Raw genomic sequence first — 11,373 nt, 5'->3', positions numbered from 1 at the left:
ATAATAGTCTATTTATGCTTAATTTCATGCTTTGGGTTCACGGACATTGAATACCAATATTTGTTGAATGATTTTTGTTTATTAAGGATCAACATGCGGCCTAGCCAGCGGCAAGGACACAAAACAGTTGTGTGTGGGCAAGATTATAAACAAGTCAAACAAATATATACTGACACAGGACTGCAATTCTTTTGCATATCTTGGTTCGAATTAATTGTTTTCATTATAAAAATTACTAGAGGAATGGTAAATGTTTTAGGTTTAAATCATTTAAATTGAAAAATTTTTTTAGGCATTGTATGAATTGCTTATGTAGCTCTATTACCAACATTCATGGTTTTATAGGATAATCATTGCAGGTTTAGGGTGATCTGTTCAATTACAAGCAACCATAAAAATCAGTGTTTACCCAGCAGACACGCAACATCAGAAGACGTTAATATTAGATTTACAATATAGACCATGACGATGGGTTCGAATCCAGTGAAGAACGGTAAAACAAGAAAGCAGGTAAAACAAAAACAGAATCCAAAAAATAAAATAAACAAGTATACCAGGCTGAGAATGTGGTAAAATCTAAAGACGTGGTAGAAATCAGACGAGGGCTTTTCTTTTTCTGGATTTCTTTTGAAAACTGTTGGTTTGGTTTAGGGAAGTGGGTGGGTGGGTCAGTCAATAAAGTTGGTTGGGTTTAGGGAAGAAGGAGGGTGCATTCGATCGTTCAGTCAGTCATTCAGTCAGTCAAACAGTCAAATACAGCGGCCTCCGGTGGATTTACGCGAGAACAGCAGCGACAAATAGCATTCGCGAGAGAAATTTGAGATCTCAAAAAGCATACACAGCAACCTCTCGTGGATTCGAGACAACAAAAACTGCAAAAAAACATACATCCTGGGATGTATTTCGCGGTCTGCAGAAATGTATGTTTTTAGAATGAGTCTTGGTTGTAGATTTAGGTCTAAAGAAAATGTTATTTGACATCCAATAACGACGTGAAATTACATTGATATTTTGTTGATTTTAGGTTTTGTTTGAAAGTCCAACGTCCAAAATGCAACGTCAAGCCAACATCTTTAACCAACGTCATATTGACGTCAATTTAATTTAATTTAAACATTTATTTGTCAGGTATGGCAATCTACATCCAACATCTAATTGGCGTTTTATTGGTAACATCCACGCATTGTCAATCTGTTACATCATTAGAAATTGATATTTTGTTGTTTTTAGGTTGCATTGGAAAATAACCAAAATATAATGTTTGTCCGGTGTTGGATTTGGACGTCGCCCTGATGTTGGGTTCTGACGTCAACCCAATTTTCATTTCTACTCAAAATGCAAAGTCCAATGACGTTGGGTACAACATCAATCTGACGTCATGTTGACGCCCTGTGCCTGCTGGGTAGCTTCAAATAGCATCTTCTAAATTTTATTATTTTTATTTTTTTGTAACTGTAATCAATGAAATCAAAAAAGAAAATACTAAATATGTGAGTGATTGAAAAGTAGTCATCTTCAAAGCTAAAATGTAAAGACATTGTAAGAATTAAATCATTTACCTGATGAGAGAGAGTTGACAGAGAGAGTTGATCTGTTTGATTGAATGGTGGAGCTCTAGAAAATCAGTAACGAGGTGCTTGACTGTTACACATTTGAAAAACAAAAAGGCGGGAAATAAAGAACCCTGACACAAAGAAGTATTATAAAAAGTGTGATTCTTAATAATACTAATAAGAACAACATATTATTAAAATACATTTAATGAACCATATTTTTATATGTAAAAAGTAGGCTATACTTTATGTTTGGTATAACATGAGATTGTTAATGGTGGGGTATGGTTGGTTATTTTGTAGAATGTTTGTTGTCAAACAGTTTCTATTACCATTAGCTTCTATTAGCATGCATTAGCCCTACTGAAATAAAACAGCTTAAACCAGTGAACAAACCATTTGAGTAAAAAAAAATCTAATCTATAAGTGTACTGTGAACGTTCGAGGTTACTAAAGTAACCCTTCGTTCCCCGAGGAGGGGAACGGAAGCACTATAAGTGGATTTGATTGTAAAATCCACGCATTGGGAGGTTCGGTTCAGAAGCTACTCGTCTGAAAGAGTATTGAACGGGCCAATTAAGAATGAATTGGCAGCGCAAGCCTGCGCAGGTGAGCGGCATAAGCAATCAACTGAGTATATAAGCTCACCTGGCGCCAGCAGACACTATCCTTTTTAAGCTGAAGAGACTTTCAACAGCTAAGGGACAGTCATTATGGCGACGGAGTATAGTGCTTCCGTTCCCCTCCTCGGGGAACGAAGGGTTACTTTAGTAACCTCGAACGTTCCCCTTCGGGGGGAACTTCAGCACTATAAGTGGATTTGATTGTAAAATCCACGCATTGGGAGCCCATTGAAAGCGCCATAATGACTGCACCTTACCAACACCCCCGATGAGGAGATAGTCAAGCAAGCGTGACGCACCCACATCATGGGGGGCGCGGTCCTCCAACGTGTCCCTGGCCCTAATTTATCCTACTTCAACAGAAGTTTTACGGATTTATATATATTTTTTGGGAAGTCGTGAGCATCTAGATAATTCTAGGAAAATACGACAGTACGTTGGGAAGCGTGCAATCCCGATAGGGAGGACGCTGCGGAGGCCATCCGTTACCCAAGGGGGGATAGATGGCAGAATTTACATATGGACTAGCCCTAAAAAGGGGGAGTACGCATAGCAAAGGAGTGGTTAGCGGGGAGGGAAGACACGGGTCCGCCCAGGGGGGGGACTTAACCGTGGCTGAATAAGCATATGGGATCGCCTAGTGGGGACCACGCATAGCAGGCACCTTTACCCAAAACGCGGGCTGACCAGCGGGCAGACCTACAACGTAGTGGGCCAGCAAGTGACTCCTCCGCTGAGTCAGTGCTGGGGGCCACGGAGGAATCTGCAGGGCTCACCTGACGGGGAACTTTACTGACAGATAAAAAGGCGCACGTATCTCCGTGTTAGGGAAAATGACGCAGCAAGCGTGTTTCAACACCCTACCGAATTGTTTCCTCAATCACCAAGGGTTACCTAATACCCTTGAGGAAACCGGCTCCACTCGCAGATTGTAAAACCTTGCAAATGTGTTGGGTGTCACCCAGCCCGCAGCTCTACAGATGTCTGTTAGAGGGGCGCCGCGTGCGTGCGCTCGAGAGGATGCGAAGCTCCGAGTGGAGTGCGCACGCGCTCTCGGGGGACGCGGCTCATCTCGGCTCTGATAGTGAAAGAAGGCATCCACAATCTAGTGGGAACTTATTTCGGTACGGCACTTCCCTGCTGCCGACCGCTATAACAGACGAAGAGCTGCTCAGATGATCTAAACTCTGAGTGCGTTCCGGATAATACGCAAAACGCGAACTGGACAATAAATAAGGGCTGGGTCTGCCTCCTCCGAGGGCAGCGCTTGCAGGCTCACTACCTCGTATTAAAACGGAGTGGTAGGAACCTTGGGCACATATCGCGGGCGGGGTCTCATACGTGAGAGAAGCCAGCCCAATTACAGGCACGAGTCACTGACCGAAAAATGCCTCCGGGTCCCCGACCCTCTAATCGATATCAACGCGACCAGCAGAGCTGTCTTCAGGGACAGAAAGATACTGAGTCGAGGATCGAAGGGATCTGACGCGGCTTGTGTAGCGAGGGCGAGATCCTAAGAGGGCATGAGAGGGGGCGGGGTGGATTAATTCGCTTAACGCCCCTGAGGAACCGGATGATGAGGTTATGCGTTCCCACGGTGCTGCCAGCCACCGCGTTATGAGAGCGGAGATGGCAGCCACGTAACCTTGAGTGTGGAGGGCGACAGCCTGCTCTCCAGCTTCTCTCGGCGTAAAGAAAGCACAACGCTGATCTGGCAAATTACGGGGGTCTTCTCAGCGAGAGACACACCATTCAGTGAATAGACTTCACGTCAGGGCATAGGCGCGCTCGGGGAGGGGGCTCTAGCCCGAGTGACGGTATTAGCCACCGCAATCGGAGGTTACCTAAGTCTTCCTCGCGTCTAAAATCTCCAAAGATCGGCGAGGGTGCCAGGTGGTGCCCTGTCCCTGAGAGAGTAGGTGCTCTCTCGAAGGGACTGCCAGGGGAGGGCTATCGCGAGGGAGAGCTCTGACATCCAGGTCCGGTTGAGCCAGAGGGGCGCAACCAGCAACCTGTTCCTCGTCCTCCCTGACCATGCACAGTAACTGCGCGAGCAGGCTCACTGGGGGAAACGCGTATTGCGCGTGCCCCGAGGCCAGCTGTAAGCCAGTGCATCCGTGCCGAGAGCGCTCGGTCAGGGAAAGAACAACTGGCAATGAGCGATCTCGGGGGAAGCAACAGATCGATCTGGGCTTCCCCGAATCGCGCCCATATCAGCTGAACAGACTCGGGGTGGAGTCTCCATGCTCCAGGACGCAAGGCTGCCGTGAGAGCGCATCGGCTGCACGGTTGAGCTTGCCTGAATATGAATGGCGTGCAGCGATTTCAGCCGCGGATGACTCCAGAGGAGCAGACGGCGGGCGAGCTGAGACATGCGGCGAGAGCGCATACCCCCTATACGGCTGATATACGCCACCGCCGCCGTACTGTCCGTCCTGACCAGCACGTGTTGCCGCTCCAGCACCGGAAAAAAACGGTGGAGAGCGAGGAACACTGCCAACAGCTCCAAGCGATATGCCAATGCAACTGGGTACCTTTCCACAGGTCCGCAGCCGCATGCCCGCAACGCACAGCCCCCCAGCCCGTGTTGGAAGCGTCTGCTGAAACGACAACAAGACTGGACGCCTGTTCTAGAGACACCCAGGCCTGTAGGAACGAGGGGTCGCTCCAAGGGCTGAGGGCGCGGCGACACAGCACAGTAACAGAGACTCGGTGTGCGCGCGCGTGCCATGCGCGTCTGGGGACTCGATCGTGAAGCCAGTGCTGAAGTGGTCTCATATAGAATAATCCGAGCGGCATGAAGCGGCTGCGGATGCCATATGCCCCAGGAGCCTCTGAAATAGTTTCAGTGGGACCACTGTTTTACTGTCGAGCTCTCTCAGACAGTACAGCATCAGCTGAGCGCGCTCTCCGGAGAGGCGCGCTGCCATGGTGACCGAGTCCAGCTCCAGCCCGAGAGAAGAGATCCTCTGCACGGGGGCGAGTTTGCTCTTTTCTCGGTTGACCTGAAACCCCCACAGGTGGAAGTGCCAGAGCACTTTGTCTCTGTGCATAATCAACTCTGTGCATAATCAAAGAGAGGGCAAATTCAGCCAGTCGTAAGAAATTGAGTATGCAGATGCCCGCGAGCCGAAGGGGCGCTGAGGCACCCTCCGCGGGCTTGGTGAGGACCCGCGGAGACAGAGAGAGCCCGAAGGGGAGGGCTTTGTATTGCCAAGCTCGACCTTCAAACGCAAACCGCAGAAACTGTCGGTGGCGAGGAAGAGTGGAGACATGGAAATACGCGTCCATCAGGTCTAATGCTGCAGACCAACCCAGAGGACGAACGCACCGGATGATGCGCTTCTGCGTGAGCATTCTGAACGGCAGCTTGTGCAGGCAGCGGTTCAAAACGCGCAGATCTAGGATTGGCCGTAATCCACCGCTCTTTTTGGGCACGATGAAGCGTGGGCTGTAAAACCCGCTCTCCATCTCGGCTGGAGGGAGCGGCTCGATTGCATCCTTCGCCAGGAGGACAGCAATCTCCTCTCGCAAGACAGGGGCGGACAGGGGGCTGACCCTGGTGAATACACACCCGTGACTTGGGGGGCCGTTTCGCGAACTGAATCGCATAGCCGAGTCTGATTGTGCGTATGAGCCACCGCGAAGAGCTGGCCCGCGCTAACCAGGCAGGCAGAGCTCTCGCTAATGGACTCATCGCTACAATCGCTGACGTACCAGCAGTGGGGCAGCGCGGAGTGGGTGTGCTGATCCGGGAAGCTCGCGGGTCCCACGGAAAAGCTGGAGGTGAGATATTTGCTCTCACTCCAAACCCGAGCTCCGGAGGGGAGGCTCGAGGGGTGGGAGAAAGGAGACCGTCCTCCCAGCGCTCGTGAGCCACTGGCGAAACGCACCGAATCTGCAAGCTAGAAAGCATAGCGTCCCAGACTGGCAGATTTCGGGCTGTCACATCTGGGGAAGTGAAAAGTGCCCTTTCATAATGTTTTCATGGCAGTAAAAAGTGCCGTTGGAAATGGGGCCCCGCCCTCCAGCGGGGAAAGAGCAAGTTCCCTCTTCTCCAGATGGCCTGTCCCAGGGGCGCTTCGCGGTCCGTTGCCGGACTTAGCGGCGTTCTGGGCAGGGGGGCTGCCTGCTTCCGAGGTGCCCGACGCGCTCGCTTCGCCGAAGGCGTGTGCGGGGGCGGAGCAGCTCTCGTAGGCGGGCGCCTTCGGCGAGGAGCAGGTATGAATGGCACGGCGGGCGGAGCGGGCTACGGACCGCCGATAAGACATCACCCACCAACTGCTCTCTCACCGCCTTGAATTCCTGGGTGAATTCACAGACAGTGTCGCCGAACCTGGCTGGGGATATGGGGAAGTCAAGAAAGCGGACTTTGTCGACTTTGCGCATATCAGCCAGGGGTGGCGCTCCTGGACCACTAATGTGGACATCGTCCTCCCCAACGCACACGCAGCGGACTCAGTAGTCCGAAGAGCTAAGTCGGCGGCGGTGCGAAGCTCGTAAGCCTGGGTTGGACCCACCCTCGTGCAGCTCGGCCAGCGCCTGCGCTTGGTAGCGCTGGTAGGTGGCTATCGCATGCAAGGCGGAAGCAGCCTGGCCCGCAGCTATGTAAGCTCTAGCTCCGAGGGAGGTAGATAACTTACAGGCTTTGGATGGGAGACGAGGCGAACCCGCCAAGAAGAGGCGCCGCGCGGATTTACCGCCATCGCGCACTCAACCTGAGGAATCGCCACATACCCCCTGGCTGTTTCACCGTCAAGAGTGGTTAGGGTGGAGGAACACGCAGCACGAGCAGAAAAAAGTGCTTTACAAGACCGCGTGAGCCTACTGTGCACCTCCGGGAAGAAGGGAACGCCCCTCTAGTCGGTCCGGCCGCGGAGCTGGGGGATAAACCATCTCCAACCCACGGCCGAAGCAGCCCGGGAAAGCACGGCTAACATGTCCGTTTCAGGATCCGTAGTGACAGCGCTCACCAGCCCGAAGGGGGCGAGCGGGTCTGGATCATCATCGGACAATGAAAGCCCACCCTCCGATGCCGCGGTGGACATCTGGTCTCCGGTGTCATCGGGCGTAAGGGCTACCATCTGTTAGACGGATCGCTTCCCCTGCCCGAAGCTTGGATGGAGCGCTTAGAGGAGCGGGAGGTCCGCGGGCCCGTGGGCGACGGATTATCTCTCGCTGAAACCCTCAGATCTGCCCGAGTGCCCGCTGCAGAGCAGGGGACAACTGGGGTGGTTCGCCCTTTTGCAAAGGCTAACCGCGATCTTGCGCAACAGTCATGGCACCGCAATGACGACATGAACTGCCCGCGAGCAGCGCATTAACATGCTGGACCCCCAGACATGTAACGCAGTGCCCGCGCCCATCATCCGAGGACAGGAAACCACCGCATCCAGAAACGCACAGTCGGAGCGGCGTCCTGATAAGGACGTGCTGCACGACTGTGTTGCTCTTTCTGTGAAGTTTGCAACTTTATACGCACCGCTCTGGAGGACCGGACCCAAAGAACGCCAGGCAAGGGAGAAACCCAGCTCGACCGTCTGCCACTGCGTGTACACACTCTGGACCGGGAGAATGCTCTCGTTCGCTCAGAATCGCTGGTCACAGCAGGAGGAACCCTCATCGACTCGATCAGAAAGTCTCTGAAGCGAAAAGGATAGTGTCTGCTGGCGCCAGGTGAGCTTATATACTCAGTTGATTGCTTATGCCGCTCACCTGCGCAGGCTTGCGCTGCCAATTCATTCTTAATTGGCCCGTTCAATACTCTTTCAGACGAGTAGCTTCTGAACCGAACCTCCCAATGCGTGGATTTTACAATCAAATCCACTTATAGTGCTGAAGTTCCCCCCGAAGGGGAACTTATTCCATTTAAGTTGAAGTAATAAGGTATTTAATACCTTCAACACTGAGTTCAAAACTCTTTTCAAATGAGTAGAATTAACTTTCAGTCAATTTTGAGTTAACTACACTCATTTCATTTGGCAAAGTTGACTGTTGGGTTTTACAGTGTGGTCACTCAAGCTGGTTTTAGCTGGTTTCCCAGGCTGGTCTTAGCTGGTTTGTCAGGCTGGTTTTAGAGGGGGTTTTGCCCAACTTTTAGCTGGTCTTAGTTGGTCAGGTTGGTCTTAGTTGGTTTAACTGGTCAAGCTGGTCTTAGCTGGCAAAGCTGGTCCTAGCTGGTCAGGCTGGTTTTGGCCGCTTTTTAGCTGGTCTTAGTTGGTCAGTTTGGTCTTCGCTGATTTTAGCTGGTCAAGCTGGTCTTAGCTGGTTTTAGCAGGTCAAGCTGGTTTTAAAGGGGTTTTGGCCACTTTTTAGCTGGTCTTAGTTGGTTCAGGCTGGTTTTAGCTTGCCAGGCTGGTCTTAGTTGGTTTTAGCTGATCAAGCTGGCTGATCTTAGGTGGTTTTAGCTGGTCAGGCTGGACTTAGTTGGTCAGACAGGCGGATCTTAGGTGGTTTTAGTTGGTCAGGCTGGTTTTAACTAGTTTTAGCTTGTCAGGATGGTCTTGGGTGGTTTCAGCTGGTCAGGCTGGCTGATCTTGGGTGGTTTCAGCTGGTCAGGCTGGCTGATCTTGGGTGGTTTCAGCTGGTCAGGCTGGCTGATCTTGGGTGGTTTTAGTCGGTCAGGGTGGACTTAGCTGGTCCAGCTGGCTGATTTTGGGTGGTTTTAGCTGGTCAGGCTGATCTTAGCTGGTCCGGCTGGCAGGTCTTAGCTGTTTTTTCAGCAGGAAATTGTTTACTTGTTAACTATATTATTTGTAATATTATGCAAATAGCAGTTAGACATCTAGGTTACACATTAAATGCCCATTAATGGAGGAACAGTTTGCTGGATACCTTGCTACAGATGAAACGTCACTGAACTCAGCAGAAATGGCCCATCATAACAACAATCCAAAATGGCAGTAAAATATTTAAGATGCATGAATAAAATATCAACGATAATGTAGCTATTTCTAACATTAAAGAATTGAAGAACGGGTTATATAAGGACACCTCAGCGAAAGCAGCTTAACTGAATGACAATACGGCACAATGATGTCAGTGTTGATTCATTAATTTAAAGCTCTTGTATGTGGTAAACACAGATTTTAATGAGTTTACAGTAATACTATTTCAAAACAATCTACAAAAAGCATATTGCGTGCACCAGAGGAGACATAAATATTCAATTTCCTTCTTAAGATGAGTAAATATCCAAAGAAATGACCAATGATCTGTGTAGAATAATTGCATGAATCATTTGTTTTCGAGAAACTCAGTGTCTTTCCCTTTATCATTTTCTCTCTCTCTCTCTCTCTCTCTCTCTCTCTCTCTCTCTCTCTCTCTCTCTCTCTCTCGAGCGCACACACACACGCACACACACACATACAAAGACAGAAAGTCCTGCAGTTGTTCAGTGTGTGGATCTCAATAAGTGACAATAGCGCCATCATGTGTTTATTTATTAAAAAATACATACTGTATCAGGGGACCCTCCAATCATATGACATTTACATTAAAAGTGTCACTCAGTAAATACACTATAATTAACAATTAATTCACAAATGATGAGGGGTAACAATAAAAAAAATGGGCAAAAAAAATAATCGAAATATTTGAGAATGAAGGCTATGTTTATTCCAAATGGTTTGTGTGTGTGTGTGCATGTGTGTGTTGTCTCGCTGTTCGCGGTCTGCTAGCTCTGGCAGGGTCTCTGCTCTCCCACTGCTCCAGCATCTGCTCTGCACAGCCCCACACGAGCGCTAAACTTTGGCAGACACACCGCAGAGAAGAGGGGCTCCTGCTCTGTGCTGAAATATCAAAAATCACACAGATAGATTCATTTAACCAATGACAGCCTTTTTTTGTCGTGCCGCAGAGAGAATGTGTTGTTGACTGTCGCTTGCGGATAATAGCATTTCTCATTCAGTGGCCCACTTTTAGCACTCAGCTCCACATTTTGCTCTTTATTTGTTTCATTATTGTGGCTTAAAGCTGCGTAGCAGGAGTCTGAATTAGATTAATTCAGTTGGCTCACACAAAATAAAAGTTATGACAGGAATTTCGGTCTGTTTTCAAATGACATTATGTCACAGTCACGCTAATCCAGACTGTACACAGTGGAAATGCTAATGAACGCAGTGAGTTTTTCTCTTTATAGGTGGAATTCATAATGCCATGATGGGTCTATTTTTAAAATTCTTGCGAAGAGGTACACTTCGGTATGCTTTTAAAAATATCAGGCCTACTTATGAAAGAATTACTAATATAAAACAAGAGAAAACTGAAGCGGACGCATACATGTATATGAATTGTATCTGAAGAGTATTTCTTTTTCACCTTAGTCTCTTTATTAATCTTGGGTCGCCACAGCGGAATGAACCGCCAACTTATCCAGCATATGTTTTATGCAGAGGATGCCCTTCCAGCTGCAACCCAACACTGGGAAATGTAAATACATCTTTATATGTAATTTCATATTACATTGGTAAACATTTATGATAAACGAAAATAGCCGACATATTGTTATTTCTATTTAGACCCTTATGAAATGTCATATATGCATTGACAAGCCTCGGTAATCTTGGTGTGGTTAACTAAATATAAATACTAGTGGTGTAACTGAACACAAATCTCACAGCTGGGATCACATTGTGGCATTTTAGTCACGGGTTGGACCATTTTTCTGATCCACCAAAAAAGGGAGGAGACATCTAATTTGCTTTCCATTTATTACAAAAACAGTACTGCAAGAAACTTTCGCTTGTAAAAAAACAAAACTTAGAACATGTAATTTTATTGAAAATTAAAATGAAGAAATAATCAGCTAAATAAAAATTAATTGTAAAATATTCAGTACTGTGAAAAATTCACTGTTCCCACTACTGTTGCTGATGATGCTAAATGTAGAAATTTAACATAATTTGTACAACACATGTTTATTTTTAGTCTCATTTTTAATTAAATGATTAGTTATACGCTTAGCGACACAGTGGCGCAGTAGGTAGTGCTGCCGCCTCACAGAAAGAAGGTTGCTAGTTCGAGCCTAAACTGGGTTAGTTGGCATTTCTGTGTGGAGTTTGCATGTTCTTCCTGCGTTTGCGTTTCCTCCGGATGCTCTGGTTTCCCCCACAGCCCAAAGACATGCAGTATAGGTGAACTGAATAAGCTAAATTGTCCGTAGTGTTTGGGTGTGTAAAAGTGTGTATGGTTGTTTC

General features: G+C 48.2%; 1 protein-coding gene and 1 long non-coding RNA gene across 7 annotated transcripts in view; one reads left to right on the top strand and one right to left on the bottom strand.

The window, feature by feature from the left end:
* Positions 1 to 669: 669 nt before the first annotated feature.
* Positions 670 to 9,965, top strand: LOC147846202 (uncharacterized). Its single transcript, XR_015478241.1, has 3 exons — positions 670 to 1,986; positions 8,030 to 8,767; positions 8,821 to 9,965. It is a non-coding gene; the product is annotated as an uncharacterized LOC147846202 (long non-coding RNA).
* The window catches only part of mfsd8l2 (major facilitator superfamily domain containing 8-like 2), a 24,007-nt gene continuing 22,237 nt past the window's right edge, over positions 9,604 to 11,373 (bottom strand). For all 6 annotated transcript variants that reach the window (XM_087240452.1, XM_087240455.1, XM_087240453.1 and 3 more), the window contains one exon: positions 9,604 to 9,966. The gene's annotated coding sequence lies outside the window, so the exon portion shown is untranslated. The remainder of the gene's footprint in view (positions 9,967 to 11,373) is intronic.

This window comes from Danio rerio, chromosome 2 (genome assembly GCF_052040795.2).
Source record: "Danio rerio strain M-AB ecotype USA chromosome 2, GRCz13ab, whole genome shotgun sequence".
NCBI classification, from domain to species: Eukaryota; Metazoa; Chordata; class Actinopteri; order Cypriniformes; family Danionidae; genus Danio; species Danio rerio.
Note: the sequence above shows the minus strand (reverse complement) of the source record. Positions and strands in the feature narration are given on the sequence as shown.